Source organism: Pongo abelii, chromosome 5, assembly GCF_028885655.2.
Source record: "Pongo abelii isolate AG06213 chromosome 5, NHGRI_mPonAbe1-v2.0_pri, whole genome shotgun sequence".
Classification (NCBI taxonomy): domain Eukaryota; kingdom Metazoa; phylum Chordata; class Mammalia; order Primates; family Hominidae; genus Pongo; species Pongo abelii.
Genome location: NC_071990.2, coordinates 53,172,689 through 53,184,305, shown reverse-complemented (window position 1 = coordinate 53,184,305; position 11,617 = coordinate 53,172,689). Strand labels below are relative to the sequence as shown.

At 37.7% G+C, this 11,617-nt stretch overlaps 1 protein-coding gene across 8 annotated transcripts in view; it reads left to right on the top strand.

Annotated features, from left to right (window-relative positions):
• Positions 1-6,670: 6,670 nt before the first annotated feature.
• Positions 6,671-11,617, top strand: part of LOC129059957 (glutathione S-transferase-like) — a 32,073-nt gene continuing 27,126 nt past the window's right edge. For 2 of the 8 annotated variants that reach the window (XR_008526210.1, XM_054557636.1), the window contains exons 1-2: positions 6,698-6,834; positions 11,105-11,160. The gene's annotated coding sequence lies outside the window, so the exon portion shown is untranslated. Of the gene's footprint in view, positions 6,835-10,150; positions 10,357-11,104; positions 11,161-11,617 lie in introns of those variants that run through there. The other 6 variants (XM_054557634.2, XR_008526209.2, XR_008526212.2 and 3 more) reach the window with 6 other exon arrangements.

Genomic DNA, 11,617 nt, shown 5'->3' with positions numbered 1-11,617 from the left:
TTCCTTAATTGCTAAAAGGTATAAATAACTAAAAAGAAAAGTTTCCTTGATTCTGATAAACAAAACAAAAGATTAGCAGCATTTTAAGCAAAATGTTTAAAAGATTACTTTAGACTTCCATTAATTTGGTCCATGCAGTTGTCTCCTGCTCTGCTTGATATTAGTGAACATTTCAGCCCTCCATAAGAGTTCTGAAAGTTGCTTCCTCTATTTTAATGTCACAATTTCCAAAGTTATCAGAAACTTGCATTTAAGAACACCTGGTAGATTTCCATAGTTGATTATAAACAACCTTCTAAAGAGGACCAAAACAAGACAATAATTGTTTGTGGATGACAAAACGTCTTAGGATAGCAACATTCAGAAACATGACTGACAAAGAAATTTTATTTTCTCTGTGGAACAAATGATTTTATGTGACAATTATAATTATTAATAAGATACACTAAGTCATATAAGAAGTATAGGAGTTTTCTGTAATTTTGGTACATAGACCAATAACACATTTATACAAATACAGCCCAAAGAAAACCAAATACCATTTCATATTTGACAATGCTTCCTGTATGACTTTTACACCAAATAAGCCAAATGTCACTGTTACATTAGTGCATTATTGTTGTCAATCTCAATTCTTAATAAAATCTTATAGACAAATGTATTTAATCTCAATCAGTTTGACCATAAGATAAAATTTTCATAAAGCTTTTATAAGCCTTTACAAATTTTTGTTAAGGAGCAGATTATAAGCAAGTTTTTGCTTCAAGAAAAACCTGTTGTGCTTTTATTCCAATGTTTAGTTTACAGAAAAACTGAATAATACCCCTTTAACTTTAGCCAATATGTTCATACACAGAATTTCTTTTACGAGATTAATTTTTCACAAACCTTCCACAACCTGCTTAAACCTTCAGCTTTACTCTATCTAACTGAAAACAATCCTTTAACCTTCTAATCTAGGCAAAAAAAATCCACATTCTCATGGCTCGTTATAATTTTTTTTTACCAAAAACACATTTCACTATTCTATATGCCTTGTGTGTAGAACTGTTTCTTCAGTAGTCTTAATTACAATTCAATGTAACTTTTAGCAATATTCACTTATGGTGAAAAACCTGGTTAGTAAGCTATTTTAATTATGCACTAGGTGTGGAGCCTAGCCTAGGACACACCAGGCAGAAGCGCAGATAAGGGCTGACTCTTTCCAGCACAGCTAGGGGGCATGGCTTTCCACATGTCCCCAGGCCTTATCTAGAATCTAATGCTCCAAAGTAGGTAAATTGAACAATTTTCAAAAGTCAAAGAAGCAGTTTATGACCTTAAAGCATTTAGCAAACTTAATATCTGACCTGCGTAATTTAGACCAAATGTTTATATTTTTGAAGATATTTTTATTTTACCAATAATCTTTAAAACTGCCTTTATTTCCCAAAGATTACTTAAGTTACATGAACTAAATAAAAGGCATTACACTTTTTACTCTTCTGACAAAAATTTGATTTAAAGCACTTATTTTTAAGCCAAATGATTAAAGCTCTTTTATATCACATGCTATATATATATATATATAGAGAGAGAGAGAGAGAGAGAGACAGAGAGACAGAGAGACAGAGAGACAGAATAAGATAAAGGACTTATTCCCTAAGCTGGGAATTGAACTCTGAACCCAGGCCAACATTGTGAAAAGAGAAAGCATGGCCACATGGTTATAAGGTCAAGCTCCCAAGGACGTAACTTGGTCATAGGACAAGTTTGCTGGGGTGTCTTGAATAGCAGACTCATAGGGATCCTAGGCCCACATTCTATCCTAAAGTACTCCTCTCCATTATAGAATGCGGAAAGACACACAAAGCACACTAGATTTACTGAAGCTTAAGATTAACCTTGCAAATCCTTTTCCCCATTAATTAAAACTTTACAGAGAAGATAAACAGTAGTTTTTACCGTTCATTTATCCAGTTGAGAGAGAGAGAGAGAGAGAGAGCACTGCCTGAGGTAGGATGGGGAAGACGAAGAGCAAAGAGCTCAGGGAGGCCAGAGAAAGAGCCACCCATTGCAGCTGACACTGAAAAGTTCAGGAGGCTGCTTGTCAGCAGTGAAGGGATTTTTTCCAGCAGTTTCATCAGCTCTCAAGTTTCCATTTTTAGGGAAGAAAAAGCTCCCCATGTCCCACGATCCTGTACATGCCTAATCCTGTCACCCACAGCCATCGGCAAAGAGTGCAAGACAGACTAATCCGAAGAGAATAGCAGTTAACGTCCCATAGTGCCAAACCCATTCTTAGCCAAAAGGGACTTTACTAAGAGAGGTCTCTAACCCCCTAAATCTTAGGAGGCACTCTAACCCTCCTAAGTTGGACCTCTAACCCAAGGTCGGTCAAGCATCCTTGTCTTTTATTAAGAGGGGCCTCTAACCCACTCTGTCTTAGGAGCGGTTCTAACTCCCCTAAGTTGGGCCTCTAACGCAATCCCATTATTTACCCAGGTACCCCACCACTTACCCAAAGTCAGCCAATCAGTGCTACAGTTTATTTCCTTTGGGTCGGAGGTCTCCTCAGTATTGTCCCTTCTGTGGGCCACCAGAAAGATGTTACCGGACATCACCACTTACCCAAAGTTAGCCTTTGGGTTGGGGTTTCCACACTATAGTCCCATCTGCATTCCAGAAAGATGTTACAGGAAAGGGGTCCCGATCCAGACCCCAAGAGAGGGTTCTTGTATCTCATGCAAAAAGAATTCAGGGTGAGTCCACAGAGTAAAGTGAAAGCAAGTTTATTAAGAAAGTAAAGGAATAAAAGAATGGCTACTACATAGACAGAGCAGCCCCAAAGGCTGCTGGTTGCCCATTTTTATGGTTATTTCTTGGTGATATGCTAAACAAGGGGTGGATTATTCATGCCTTCCCTTTTGAGACCATATAGGGTAACTTCCTGACATTGTCATGACATTTGTAAACTGTCGTGGCGCTAGTGGGAGTGTAGCAGTGAGGATGACCAGAGGTCACTCTCATAGCCATTTTGGTTTTGGTGGGTTTTAGCCAGCTTCTTTACTGCAATCTGTTTTATCAGCAAGGTCTTTATGACCTGTATCTTGTGCCAACCTCCTATCTCATCCTGTGGCTTAGAATGCCTTAAGCGTCTGGGAATGCAGTGCAATAGGTCTTAGCCTTATTTTAGCTAGCCCCTACTCAAGATGGAGTTGCTCTGGTTCAAACACCCCTGACAGCATGATCTTGGCTCACTGATGCTTCAGCCTCCTGGACTCAAGTGATCCTCCTGCCTCAGCTTCCCAAGTAGCTTGGAATGCAAGCATATATCATCATGCTCAGCTAATGCTTTTTTTATTTTTTCAAATTTTTTGTAGTGATGGTTCACACTATGTTACCCAGGCTGGTCTCAAATTCCTAGCCCCAAGCCATCCTCCCACTTCAGCCTCCCAAAGTGCTGGGATTACAGGCATGAGCCACCATGCCTGGCCCACTTCTACCTCTAAAGCCACTCTACCCCTTTTCACAGTTCCCTATGCTTCCCGGGACTCCCTCCCCAGGTACCTCAAGCTGCCTTTGAATGTCCAGAGCCTGGCACCCAACCAAGGCTACCCCTCATTCCCCACAAGCCTCATAGACTATTGTGGGGTGGGTATGGGGGGCTTTTAATTTCCATATTTCTGTACTATTTTAACTTCTTCAAAATGACCATGGGTTATGTTTCTAAAAAAAAAAAAAATACATTTTCAAAGAAAAAAAAAGTAGGAAAAGGCACACTTTGCCTAACTCTGTGCTTTCATTTGAAGTCCCAATGACTCCTTGAAAATCCTCTTGAATGCTGATTCTAGGTTTCAGAAGATGCAATAATTCAAATACCAAGATTAATCTGGGAAGTGAAACTTCAGCCTCCCCTAACTCCACCCAGTTTCTCCAGGCTGGGCTTGCCTTGATTGGAAAGGGAGGAAGATGCGTATACAAAAAGAGAGAAAAGATTGGTATGCTAAAACCTTACCCCTTCCTACAGGAAGAAAAGCTGGTCAGCCTTACTCTTTAATTCCTTCCATCTGTCTGGCTTCCTCACTCTCTTTCTATTTAAAAGTAATATACCAGTTGTTCATTTAGTTTTGTTTTTTTTTTTTTTTCAAGAAATTTAGAGCACCAATTTGTGAGGATAAATTCCATTTGTGAGAAAGAACACAGAATGCAAGTAGCCTTGTAGCTGAGAAGCAGCTTTAATTTGGGGCATAAGTTGCAAGTCCACAGCTTTGTGATCAACCTCGTGCTGCTCTGTAAGCTCGTATTTATCCTTCTCTGTGCAGAAGAGTCTCAATCAGTCTCTCTAAGTTGATTTTCAGAAATCCTTAAGCATGGAGGGGAAGTCCAAGCTTTACTACTTCAATGGAAGAGGCAGGATGGAATCCATCCGATGGCTCTTGGCTGCAGCTAGAGTAGAGGTAAGATGTGGATTTATTCAGATTATTTTGTCTTGGTGTCATTGAGCACTTACTTAGGGAAAAGTTGTAGTAAACTCTTTATATGATTCCCAGAAAAAAAAAGCAATTTTCACCACATGGTCTTTAAACATTGGGCTGTGAATTACATAATTCTTTCAAATAAATGCCCAAATACTGTGATAACTGGTTGCTGATACTAAGCTCATCCAAGGTGATACAAATAAAGTTCTATATGGTTAGCAAAGAAAAGAAGGAAGAATTTGAAAAGGGAGGAGGGAAGGGAGGGAAGGAAGGAGGAAGAAAGGAAGGAGGGAAGAAGGAAGGAAGGAAGGAAGGAAGGAAGGAAAGAAGGAAGGAAGGAAGGAACTCTGCTTCTTCTCACTTCATTCTTACCATCCGGGTGTTGCATTCATTTAACTACATTTGTCTCAAGAATAATAAGAAACAGATCATTTTCTTTAAAAGTATAGAGCAATCTTGTAGGTACTGACACAAGAGCATTATGATTCACTGCCAAAAATATGTCTCCTATTTTTTAATGGATTTTTAAAAACTCTGTTCTCAACATACTTAAAAGCTAAGCTATTGAAGTTCATAAAGACCTTTCAAAAATAAATCTTTGTCTATATGCATATTAATTGTAAATATAAGGAATTAGCCTCTTCTGTAACCCATTCAAAAAAATTTCTGTAGTCATTCCAAAATGGTCTCTTAGATTCAAATATGAAGGATCAGGGAATTTTCTTTAAGCCTATGTCCAGCTCCACTGCGGTTTAACATGGGGACAGCAAGTAACCCTGGTGACTTGATATTCACTAAAATGTTCTATACACTTTTACCCCTGACAGAAGGCACTAAGTTCATTTGTTCTCTAGAAATGGAGATACTTTATATGAATGCAGCCCAGAACATGGTTTATATTTAAATATTTTGTGAAATGTACAATTTTATGTAATCTGATAGTGCTACAATAATGCAAAAAAAAACTTTGTAAAAGGTTCATCACCATTTTTTTTCTAAAAATCTTTTGGTTTGAATTTTTAAGTCTTAAATGAAATTTTTGAAAGTACACAAAGAAAAGTACAAAGAATATTGCAATAAACAAACATGATCTCACTACCTGGTTCAAGTAATTATTAATATTTTGTCATGTTTATCTTCAATATATATTTAAAAAAAAAAAACCACAGACAGAACTGTGTGTGGTGGTACGCACCTGTAATCCCAGCACTTTGGGAGGCCAAGGAAGGAGGATTCCTTGAGGCCAAGAGTTGGAGACCAGCATGGGAAACATAGCAAGACCCCGTCTCCACAAAAAATTTTAAAAATTAGCTGGGCATGGTGGCACATGCCTGTAGACCTGGCTAATCAGGAGGCTGAGGCAGGTGGATTGCTTGAGCCTAGAAGTTTGAGGTTGCAGTGGGGTATGATCGTGCCACTGCACTCGAGCCTGAGCAACAGAGCAAGACTCTATCTCTAACAAGAAAGAAACTCCACAGTTAATATATTAATATAATCTTGTTTAAAATATAAAATATTAACAAATAAGCCTAAAATTTAATTGAACCATCACCTCCATCTCCACTTAAGCAACTTCTATCCAGTCAGTCCAGTCTTTATATTTTTGCACTTACTATGTGTGCTCACCAACCTCTGACTTGTGGGCCTTTGGAAATAATTTACATAAACGGCTCCTTTTATGTACTATTCTGTATTTTCCTCTTTACAATCAATATTATGTTTTTGCAATTTGTCCTTTTTGAGATGGATAGATGACAGATGGACAAATGATGAGACAGAGGGAGAAAGAGAGGAGGTGGAGGAAGACTCCGGTTCATTCCTTTATAATTGTTTTCAAAATTTCAATGTTTAGGTATTGTTGCATTAGAATTAGATCAGAATAAAATATGATAAAACATGCACAGAAGACAATGTGAATCCAAAGCCTACCTATCAAAAACACTGCAGTATCTTTGGAGGGCATTAAATATTTTTAGTGTAATTTTTTTAAAAAGCTGAATTTGTCATTGCTTCTTCTGATGACCTAATTTTTACGAAACAATAAAAGGCCAATTCTCTTTTCTGAGCTATATGAAGCTGTTTATTGTATCTTCTGATTCCTCACCATTTTTTAGACTTAGAGTTGATATTATTATGGTTTGTCAGAGTTAGATGGAAATTCTAGACAGTCATGCATTACTTAACAATGGGATACATTCCGAGAAATATATAATTAGGTGATTTTGTCATGTGAGCAACATAGAGGTTATTCTCCCAAACCCAGATGTAAAGACTGTTACACACCTGGGCTTTATGGTACAGTCTATTACTCTTAGGCTACAAACCTGTACAGCATGTTACTGTACTGAATACTGTAGGAAACTGTAATGCAATAGTAAGTATTTGTGAGCCGGTTGAGGTGGCTCACACCTGTAATTCCAGGACTTTGGGAGGCTGAGGTGGGTGGATCACCTGAGTTTGGGAGTTCGAGACCAGCCTGACCAACATGGAGAAACCCCGTCTGTATTAAAAATACAAAATTAGCTGGGCATGGTGGCGCATTCCTGTAATCCCAGTTACCTGGGAGGCTGAGGCAGGAGAATCACTTGAACCTGAGAGGTGGAGGTTGCAGTGAGCCAAGATCGTGCCATTGCACTCCAGCCTAGGCAACAAGAGCGAAACTGTGTCTCAAAAAAAAAAGTATTTGTGTATCTAAACATAGAAAAGTTACAGTAAAAATATAGTATTATAATCTCATTGTATAAGCAGTCCATGGTTGACTGAAATATTATGTAGCACATGACCGTAGCCAATAGCCACCTCCTGTGCCTGAAATTTCCTTGTGTTATGAGTCAGAGTAAATTTTCAAAAGTTTAATAATTATGCTCTAAGATATACAATTTTGCTGAAATGGCTGTGCTTTGCTTGTCTTTGGAGCCCCTGCTGTACCTCACACAGCTCCTCACACAATCAGCCTTTAAGCAAAAGATAAAATTGAAGATTTTTAAAAGTTCAGGAGCGAAACCTCTTTGGTGTGATCTGGCGAAACTCAATCAAAATGTAGCAGAAAATTCTTCAGGCAGTATCTAGTCTGAGAAATCTGGATGTGCCCCATACAGTTTCATGTCTAGACCTAGAACTGTGAATGCCAGCAGGCTGGCCTGCCTCCTATTCCCCACAACCCTACCACTCCCTCCAACCTGCCACTCTCCCGCGGTCCGCCCACCTTCTCTCAGGGCTCACCCTGGTAAAGCCCTTGTTGGAATTGGAGATTGAGCTCTGCCTCTCTGAGTTCTTGGAGCCTGGCCGGATCAGATAGCCTAAGTTACCTCAGAGTTCCTGACATGAAAAATTGTAGGAGAAACTGAAATCACAAGCGTATGCATTTTTCATCACACTTCATAAATATTGTAAGTTGTAAGTAGTGTTTAGGAAAAAATAAGTAAAGTAAAGCATGTTTAGGAAAAAAATGCGGCTTTTTGGAAAGCTTTGTTTTATACCTTGGTAATCACTGTCCATATTCTCACATTTGCTAACTTTGGAATATGACGACTTCCTTTTATAATAATTATTTACATAAAATTACACATTTACCAAGATGATAATATTGAAGATGTAGTAGGCTTGGTGAGAGGGCAGACTAGCTCTGGTTCTTCTATCATTTAGCTGAAAGACTTTAGGCAAGTCACTTGACCTCTCTGGGCTTCCTAAGCAACCAAAGGAAGCTTGGGTTAAGAAGAGCTCCAATATTATAATGTCAGCTGCTGCCTTTCTTTTTTTCCTGGTGAAAACATGAGAGAGAAAAAGAGACCCACCAACTCTCTCTCTGAACCACGGAAGTTTTTTGGAGCATCGAAGGTAGTGAAGAGAAAACATCTAGTATTGGGGATTGTAAAGCAGACCCAGAGAGAACTTATTTTGCAAAAACAAAGAGCGGAGGGGATAAAGACGAACTCCCTCCCCATATTCACACTCACGCTCTACCCTTGAATACAGATTATTTTTAAATTTAGTAAGCATCCAATTTCTACTTCTGATGCCGCATTTCTGTTCATTAGGACATAGTCATAAGGAAAATAGTATGTCTACTAAACATCTGCTCATTTTTAGAGAAAGGCCAATATGGGTGGCTGAAAATTTTTATCCATATTTTCTAATTTTTCTACAATGAGTTTTAGCACTTCTGCAATAATATTGAAAATATTTTTAAATAAATAAGGGGAAGAGAGCTTTACATCCATCTTCTTTGTCTTATAAAAATGGCAGAATTCCCTGAGACTGAAATGTCTCTTGCTCTTGTGTTTGAGAGTTGAAGTTAATGCTGGTCTTCAGGTATAGGACATCAAGGTTTAACACTATTTAACATTAAGTACTTAGGAATTATGACCAGGAAGCTATGTATTGGCATCTTCTCTGAATATTTTTTGTTACTCCAAATTGTAAAATTTAACATTTCAAATTATTTTTTATTGTAAAATGGATAGAATACAATCTGGAAAAAATAATATTTTCCAGTTTTTGTTGGGTTTTTATATCTCTATGCTAGAAAATATTAATAATACAGGAAAACTAATTGTATTTCAATTTTATGTTAAAATTATACTATCCAAAATGCACACATTTAATTGGTAAATGTATTTTAAAGCGAAAGTATCCAGAAGTTAATTGGTGACAATCTAACAATAACACTGATAAAAACTCTTGTGAGTGGTAAGAAAAGATAGCTTGATTTATGTTTCCTTAAATATGCAACAAAGGATCTTTTAAGTTAATTTTGTTCTGTTGTTAGATCGTTACCAAGTAACTTCTAAGATTAGCTGCAACTTAATTCCTATGTCTAAGCCTCTTTGGCTTAAAGAGAAGGTATGTAATGAGACAATCAAACATTTGCCTGTTCTTCAGCACTGGGAATAAGGGGCAACAAACACCACCCAAGGGAAAGTTATGAGAAAAAAAATAACAATGGTCAAATACTGAGCCAAGATGGGAGTTAGTCTTTACTATACATTATGTCATTTAACCATCATGACAGCACCACCAGTAGGTATTAGCTTCATTTCGCATGTTAGGAAACTGAGATTAGAAGAGAGTAACTTATCTGAGCCAATCAAGGGGAGTAGCCCGCATTCAAATTGCGGCTGAAAAGTTTACCAGGCAAGTTACATCTGCACAATAGTAGACTATAGATATTTCTCAATCAGCTGAGTTCAGTAAACGCTTTGCTTTGGTTTTATATAAAAACTTCCTTGCTTTCATAAGATCCAGAAAATGATGGCATGGGTTCAATAACTTACTTGAAATATTAGTTTAATTGGTGGTTAGGCCTTTTACTTTCTATTCCTTTCTGTGATATCAACAGTAATAACAATAAAAATGTTAATAGCAACATATTCTTATATTCTTTCAGTTTTCAATTTGAATAAAACCTTTTTGAAACAGACTAAGAATTTGAGAAATTAATCCAAGGTGAGATAAACGCCTTGTTATTCGTGATGTTGCATTAGACCAAAGAGATGAGATGGTCTCTCCATTAATATGAAAGGCTCTCTCTCTCTCTCTCTCTCCCTCCCTCATTATCTAAATAAGAGCAGTGAAAATTATGTAAACAGTATCTATCCATATCCTATCTCCATATAAGGAAGGTAGTGCTTGGATCTTGCAACTAGGAGGAGCCCTGCCTCCAAGCTTCTAAGCTGTAATAATTCCAGCCCCCTTCCTTTGTTTTTGTTGCCGTAGGGATAATGTCTGCTTTCACAGTTGCCAACTTCATGATACTGCACTGTTCCTTTGTTGCTTTCAGTTCTCCAAGATATAGTTCATTCCTTTATATTTAATGTTCTGTGCTAAAGTACCTGATGTGGTTCTGTCTCCCGGCTAGACCCTGAAACAATGGAAAGGAGAACTGCCTCAACTTCAGGTGTTAAATGGGAAAAGGGCAGAACCAGGCTTACTGTTGCCATTCTGAGGCAGAGAGAGAGAAAGAGAGAAAGTCCCTCCAGTCTTTTAAATTAAACGATTGTTCTCTCTAGTTACAGTTGGTTGGCTGGTTGGTTGATTGGTTGGTTGGTTTTAATGCAAAAGATTCCTTGGGAAGATTGAAAAAGTAAGCCCAAAGCAGAGAGCTGTCAGCCAGGAGGGAGATCACTGGGATTCCAAGAAGGGAGGGGTAGGACATGGAAGGTCCATGTAGGAGAACAGTGGGAAACCATGTGCAGAAGAAGGTGCAGGGAGGCAAATGTCAAGACATGCTTTGAATTCCAAGCAGTTTAAATATTTATGCTTATTTTCCTATAAGAAAATGGGGAATAACAGAAAGGTTTTAGGCAGAGGCTTATGGCTTCAGAAAAACAACCAGGCAGAGCATGTTGGGTAGATAAATGTTGTGGTAGTTCAGAGGTAAAAAGAGGGTGACCATAGGAAAGGAGAGTAAGGAATGAGAAAGGACAATTCTTGGCCAGACAGAAAGCTTTGTGCCTACCAGAGTACTCAACATCATTTTCTTGCACTCTACACATTTTTGTATGAGTGAATGGGTAAATATTTCTCCTTTTACTCGGCCTCTAAAAATATTTGATTACATAGTTCCATTTTGTAGCACCTTTAAAGAAAACAGTTATTACTATCACAGACAATAAATAACCTAACTTTCCTTTGTGTATTTTAAGGTGGAACCCTGATGTATGGACAAGTGCCCATGGTTGAAACTCATGGAATGAATTAGGTAGAAACCAGAGCCATCCTAAGATACATAGCTGCAAAATATGACTTGTATGGAAGGAATATGAAGGAACAAACCTGATACAACAATCGCTTCTTTCTTAGAATAAAATTTAAAAAAAAAAAAGTTTTAAGCTTATTAGCAGCCATGTGTAGCATAGTTCTTGACAGATTAATAGAAAGTTCTTTTCTGGTTAACTTTTTATTGTAGAAAAATCTAACATATCAAAGGAGAGAGACTAGTATAATAAACCCTATGTACAAAATTTACCTTTGACAATGACTAATTCATGGCCAATTAAACAGTTTCTTTAATTTTCTGATTCTATATTTAGCTCTTTATTAGCTATGTATTGTTTCTTTATTCACTAAAGCAAAGACGTTAGTAAAGTACATCTACCACTTTCTTGTGAATTTGTGTTTCCCTCCACAAGGTGGAAGTGGCACACAGAGTAAATCAC